Raw genomic sequence first — 6,721 nt, forward strand, 5'->3', positions numbered from 1 at the left:
CTAAACACCTGAACTCTAAACACCACCGAATAACATCTGAAATTTAAACACCTGACCTTTAAACACCTCACGTAAAAATACCTGAAGTCTAAACACCTGAAGTCTAAACACCTGAACTTTAAACGTCTGAACTTTAAACTCCTGACCTCGAAACACCTGAAGTCTAAACACCACCGAAAAAACACCTGAACTTTAAACACCTCACCAAAAAACACCTGAAATTTAAACACCTCAAGTAAAAACACCTGAAATTTAAACACCTGAAGTTTAAACACCTGACCTGAAAAACCTGAAGTCTAAACACCTGAAGTCTAAACACCTGAAGTCTAAACACCTGAAGTCTAAACACCTGAAGTCTAAACACCTGAAGTCGAAACACCTGAAGTCGAAACACCTGAAGTCGAAACACCTGAACTTAAACACCTGAACTTTAAACACCACCTAAAACATCTGAAATTTAAACACCTCACGTAAAAACACCTGAAGTCTAAACACCTGAACTTTAAAACACCTGAACTTTAAACACCCTGACCTCTAAACACCTGAAGTCTAAACACCACCGAAAAACACCTGAACTTTAAACACCTGAACTCTAAACACCTCACCGAGAAAACACCTGAAATTTAAACACCTCAAGTAAAACACCTGAAGTCTAAACACCTGAACTTTAAAACACCTGAACTTTAAACACCACCTAAAAACATCTGAAATTTAACACCTGACCTTTAAACACCTCACGTAAAAACACCTGAAGTCTAAACACCTGAAGTCTAAACACGTGAAGTCTAAACACCTGAAGTCTAAACACCTGAACTCTAAACACCACCTAAAAACATCTGAAATTTAAACACCTGAACTTTAAACACCTGAACTTTAAACACCTGACCTTTAAACACCTCACCTAAAAACACCTGAAATTTAAACACCTCAAGTAAAAACACCTGAAGTCTAAACACCTGAAGTCTAAACACCACCGAAAAACTCCTGAACTCTAAACTCCTGAACTCTAAACTCCTGAACTCTAAACACCTGAACTCTAAACACCACCTAAAAACATCTGAACTTTAAACGTCTGAACTTTAAACGTCTGACCTTTAAATACCTGACCTTTAAACACCTCACGTACAAACACCTGAAGTCTAAACACCCTGAAGTCTAAACACCTGAAGTCTAAACACCTGAAGTCTAAACACCTGAAGTCTAAACACCACCTAAAACACCTGAACTTTAAACGTCTGAACTTTAAACACCTGACCTCTAAACACCTGAAGTCTAAACACCACCGAAAAACACCTGAACTCGAAACACGTGAACTCTAAACACGTGAAGTCTAAACACCTGAAGTCTAAACACCTGAACTTTAAAAACCTGACCTAAAAAAAACCTGACCTTTAAACACCTGACCGAAAAAAACCTGAAGTTTAAACACCTGAAGTTTAAACACCTGACCTAAAAAAACCTGAACTCTAAACATCTGAAGTCTAAACACCTGAAGTCTACACACCTCAACTTTAAACACCTGACCTAAACACACCTGAAATTTAAACACCTGAAGTTTAAACACCTGACCTAAAAAAACCTGAACTCGAAACACCTCAAGTCTAAACACCTGAACTCTAAACACCACCGAATAACATCTGAAATTTAAACACCTGACCTTTAAACGTCTGAACTTTAAACACCTGACCTTTAAACACCTCACGTAAAAATACCTGAAATTTAAACACCTGAAGTTTAAACACCTGAAGTTTTTACACCTGACCTAAAAAAAACCTGAACTCTAAACACCTAAACTCTAAACACCTGAAGTCTAAACACCTGAAGTCTAAACACCTGAAGTCTAAACACCTGAAGTCTAAACACCTGAAGTTTATACACCTGACCTAATAAAACCTGACCTTTAAACATGTCACCTAAAAAACACCTGAAATTTAAACACCTGACCTTTAAACACCTCAAGTAAAAACACCTGAAGTTTAAACACCTGACCTAAAAAACCTGAACTCTAAACACCTGAAGTCTAAACACCTGAAGTCTAAACACCTGAAGTCTAAACACCACCGAAAAACACCTGAAATTTAAACACCTGACCTTTAAACGTCTGAACTTTAAACACCTGACCTGTAAACACCTGAAGTCTAAACACCACCGAAAAACACCTGAAGTTTGAACACCTGAATTCTAAACACCTCAAGTAAAAACACCTGAAATTTAAACACCTGAACTCTAAACACGTGAAGTCTAAACACCTGAAGTCTAAACACCACCGAAAAACACCTGAACTTTAAACACCTCACCTAAAAAGTCCTGAACTCTAAACTCCTGAACTCTAAACTCCTGAACTCTAAACTCCTGAACTCTAAACACCACCTAAAAACACCTGAAGTCTAAACACCTGAAGTCTAAACACCTGAAGTCTAAACACCTGAAGTCCAAACACCACCTAAAAACACCTGAAATTTAAACACCTGAAGTCTAAACACGTGAAGTCTAAACACCTGAAGTCTAAACACCACCGAAAAACACCTGAACTTTAAACACCTGAACTCGAAACACCTGAAGTCTAAACACCTGAAGTCTAAACACCTGAAGTCTAAACACCTGAAGTCTAAACACCTGAAGTCTAAACACCTGAAGTCTAAACTCCTGAAGTCTAAACTCCTGAACTCTAAACTCCTGAACTCTAAACTCCTGAACTCTAAACTCCTGAACTCTAAACTCCTGAAGTCTAAACACCACCTAAAAACATCTGAACTTTAAACGTCTGACCTTTAAATACCTGACCTTTAAACACCTCACGTAAAAACACCTGAAGTCTAAACACCTTAAGTCTAAACACCTGAAGTCTAAACACCTGAAGTCTAAACACCACCTAAAAACACCTGAAGTCTAAACACCTGAACTCTAAACTCCTGAACTCTAAACTCCTGAAGTCTAAACACCTGAAGTCTAAACACCTGAACTTTAAACACCACCTAAAACACCTGACCTTTAAAAACCTGACCTTTAAACACCTGACCTTTAAACACCTGAAGTCTAACACCTGAAGCCTAAACACCTGACCTAAAAACTCCTGAACTCTAAACTCCTGAACTCTAAACGCCTGAACTCTAAACGCCTGAACTCTAAACGCCTGAACTCTAAACGCCACCGAAAAACATCTGACCTAAAAAAACCTGAACTTTAAACAATTCATCTAAAAACACCTGAAATTTAAACACCTGACCTTTAAACACCTCACGTAAAAACGCCTGAACTCTAAACGCCTGAACTCTAAACGCCTGAACTCTAAACGCCTGAACTTTAAACACCTCACGTAAAAACACCTGAAGTCTAAATACCTGAAGTCTAAACACCTGAAGTCTGAACACCTGAACTTTATACGTCTGAACTTTAAACACCTCACGTAAAAACACCTGAAGTCTAAACACCTGACCTAAAAACTCCTGACCTAAAAACTCCTGAACTCTAAACTCCTGAACTCTAAACTCCTGAACTCTAAACTCCTGAACTCTAAACTCCTGAACTCTAAACTCCTGAACTCTAAACTCCTGAACTCTAAGCTCCTGAACTCTAAGCTCCTGAACTCTAAGCTCCTGAACTCTAAGCTCCTGAACTCTAAGCTCCTGAACTCTAAGCTCCTGAACTCTAAGCTCCTGAACTCTAAGCTCCTGAACTCTAAGCTCCTGAACTCTAAGCTCCTGAACTCTAAGCTCCTGAACTCTAAGCTCCTGAACTCTAAGCTCCTGAACTCTAAACTCCTGAACTCTAAACTCCTGAACTCTAAACGCCTGAACTCTAAACGCCTGAACTCTAAACGCCTGAACTCTAAACGCCTGAACTCTAAACGCCTGAACTCTAAACACCTGAACTTTAAACACCACCGAAAAACACCTGAAATTTAAACACCTGAAGTTTCAACACCTGACCTAAAAAACCTGAACTCGAAACACCTGAAGTCTAAACACCTGAAGTCTAAACACCTGAAGTCTAAACACCTGAACTTTATACGTCTGAACTTTAAACACCTCACGTAAAAACACCTGAAGTCTAAACACCTGAACTCTAAACACCTGAACTCTAAACACCACCGAAAAACACCTGAAATTTAAACACCTCACCTAAAAAAAACCTGAACTTTAAACACCTCACCTAAAAACTCCTGAACTCTAAACTCCTGAACTCTAAACTCCTGAACTCTAAACTCCTGAACTCTAAACTCCTGAACTCTAAACTCCTGAACTCTGAACACCACCGAAAAACATCTGAACTTTAAAAACCTGACCTTTAAACACCTCACATAAAAACACCTGAAATTTAAACACCTCACCTAAAAAAAACCTGAACTTTAAACACCTCACCTAAAAACTCCTGAACTCTAAACTCCTGAACTCTAAACTCCTGAACTCTAAACTCCTGAACTCTAAACTCCTGAACTCTAAACTCCTGAACTCTAAACTCCTGAACTCTAAACTCCTGAACTCTGAACACCACCGAAAAAACATCTGAACTTTAAAAACCTGACCTTTAAACACCTCACATAAAAACACCTGAAATTTAAACACCTGACCTAAAAAAACCTGAAGTTTAAACACCTGAAGTTTAAACACCTGACCTAAAAAAACCTGAACTCTAAACACCTGAAGTCTAAACACCTGAAGTCTAAACACCACCGAATAACACCTGAAGTCTAAACACCTGAAGTCTACACACCTCAACTTTAAACACCTGACCTAAAAAAACCTGAACTCGAAACACCTCAAGTCGAAACACCTGAACTCTAAACACCACCGAATAACATCTGAAATTTAAACACCTGACCTTTAAACGTCTGAACTTTAAACACCTGACCTTTAAACACCTCACGTAAAAATACCTGAAATTTAAACACCTGAAGTTTAAACACCTGAAGTTTTTACACCTGACCTAAAAAAACCTGAACTCGAAACACCTAAACTCTAAACACCTGAAGTCTAAACACCTGAAGTCTAAACACCTGAAGTTTATACACCTGACCTAATAAAACCTGACCTTTAAACATGTCTCCTAAAAACACCTGAAATTTAAACACCTGACCTTTAAACACCTCAAGTAAAAACACCTGAAGTTTAAACACCTGACCTAAAAAACCTGAACTCTAAACACCTGAACTCTAAACACCTGAAGTCTAAACACCTGAAGTCTAAACACCTGAAGTCTAAACACCTGAACTCTAAACACCTCAAGTAAAAACACCTGAAATTTAAACACCTGAACTCTAAACACCTGAACTCTAAACACCTGAACTCTAAACACGTGAAGTCTAAACACCTGAAGTCTAAACACCACCGAAAAACACCTGAACTTCAAACACCTGACCTAAAAAGTCCTGAACTCTAAACTCCTGAACTCTAAACTCCTGAACTCTAAACTCCTGAACTCTAAACTCCTGAACTCTAAACTCCTGAACTCTAAACTCCTGAACTCGAAGCTCCTGAACTCGAAGCTCCTGAACTCGAAGCTCCTGAACTCGAAGCTCCTGAACTCGAAGCTCCTGAATTCTAAACACCACCTAAAAACATCTGAACTTTAAACGTCTGAACTTTAAACGTCTGACCTTTAAATACCTGACCTTAAAACACCTCACGTAAAAACACCTGAAGTCTAAACACCTGAAGTCTAAACACCTGAAGTCTAAACACCTGAAGTCTAAACACCACCGAAAAACTCCTGAACTCTAAACTCCTGAACTCTAAGCTCCTGAACTCTAAGCTCCTGAACTCTAAGCTCCTGAACTCTAAGCTCCTGAACTCTAAGCTCCTGAACTCTAAGCTCCTGAACTCTAAGCTCCTGAACTCTAAGCTCCTGAACTCTAAGCTCCTGAACTCTAAGCTCCTGAACTCTAAGCTCCTGAACTCTAAACTCCTGAACTCTAAACTCCTGAAGTCTAAACGCCTGAAGTCTAAACGCCTGAACTCTAAACGCCACCGAAAAACATCTGACCTAAAAAACTTTAAACACCTCATCTAAAAACACCTGAAATTTAAACACCTGACCTTTAAACACCTGACCTAAAAAAACCTGACCTTTAAACACCTCACGTAAAAACGCCAGAAGTCTAAACGCCTGAAGTCTAAACGCCTGAAGTCTAAACGCCTGAAGTCTAAACGCCTGAAGTCTAAACACCTGAAGTCTAAACACCACCTAAAAACACCTGAAGTCTAAACACCTGAACTCTAAACTCCTGAACTCTAAACTCCTGAAGTCTAAACACCTGAAGTCTAAACACCTGAAGTCTAAACACCACCTAAAACACCTGACCTTTAAAAACCTGACCTTTAAACACCTGACCTTTAAACACCTGAAGTCTAACACCTGAAGCCTAAACACCTGACCTAAAAACTCCTGAACTCTAAACTCCTGAACTCTAAACGCCTGAACTCTAAACGCCTGAACTCTAAACGCCTGAACTCTAAACGCCTGAACTCTAAACGCCTGAACTCTAAACGCCACCGAAAAACATCTGACCTAAAAAAACCTGAACTTTAAACAATTCATCTAAAAACACCTGAAATTTAAACACCTGACCTTTAAACACCTCACGTAAAAACGCCTGAACTCTAAACGCCTGAACTCTAAACGCCTGAACTTTAAACACCTCACGTAAAAACACCTGAAGTCTAAATACCTGAAGTCTAAACACCTGAAGTCTGAACACCTGAACTTTATACGTCTGAACTTT

Source organism: Acanthochromis polyacanthus, chromosome 14, assembly GCF_021347895.1.
Source record: "Acanthochromis polyacanthus isolate Apoly-LR-REF ecotype Palm Island chromosome 14, KAUST_Apoly_ChrSc, whole genome shotgun sequence".
Classification (NCBI taxonomy): Eukaryota; Metazoa; Chordata; class Actinopteri; family Pomacentridae; genus Acanthochromis; species Acanthochromis polyacanthus.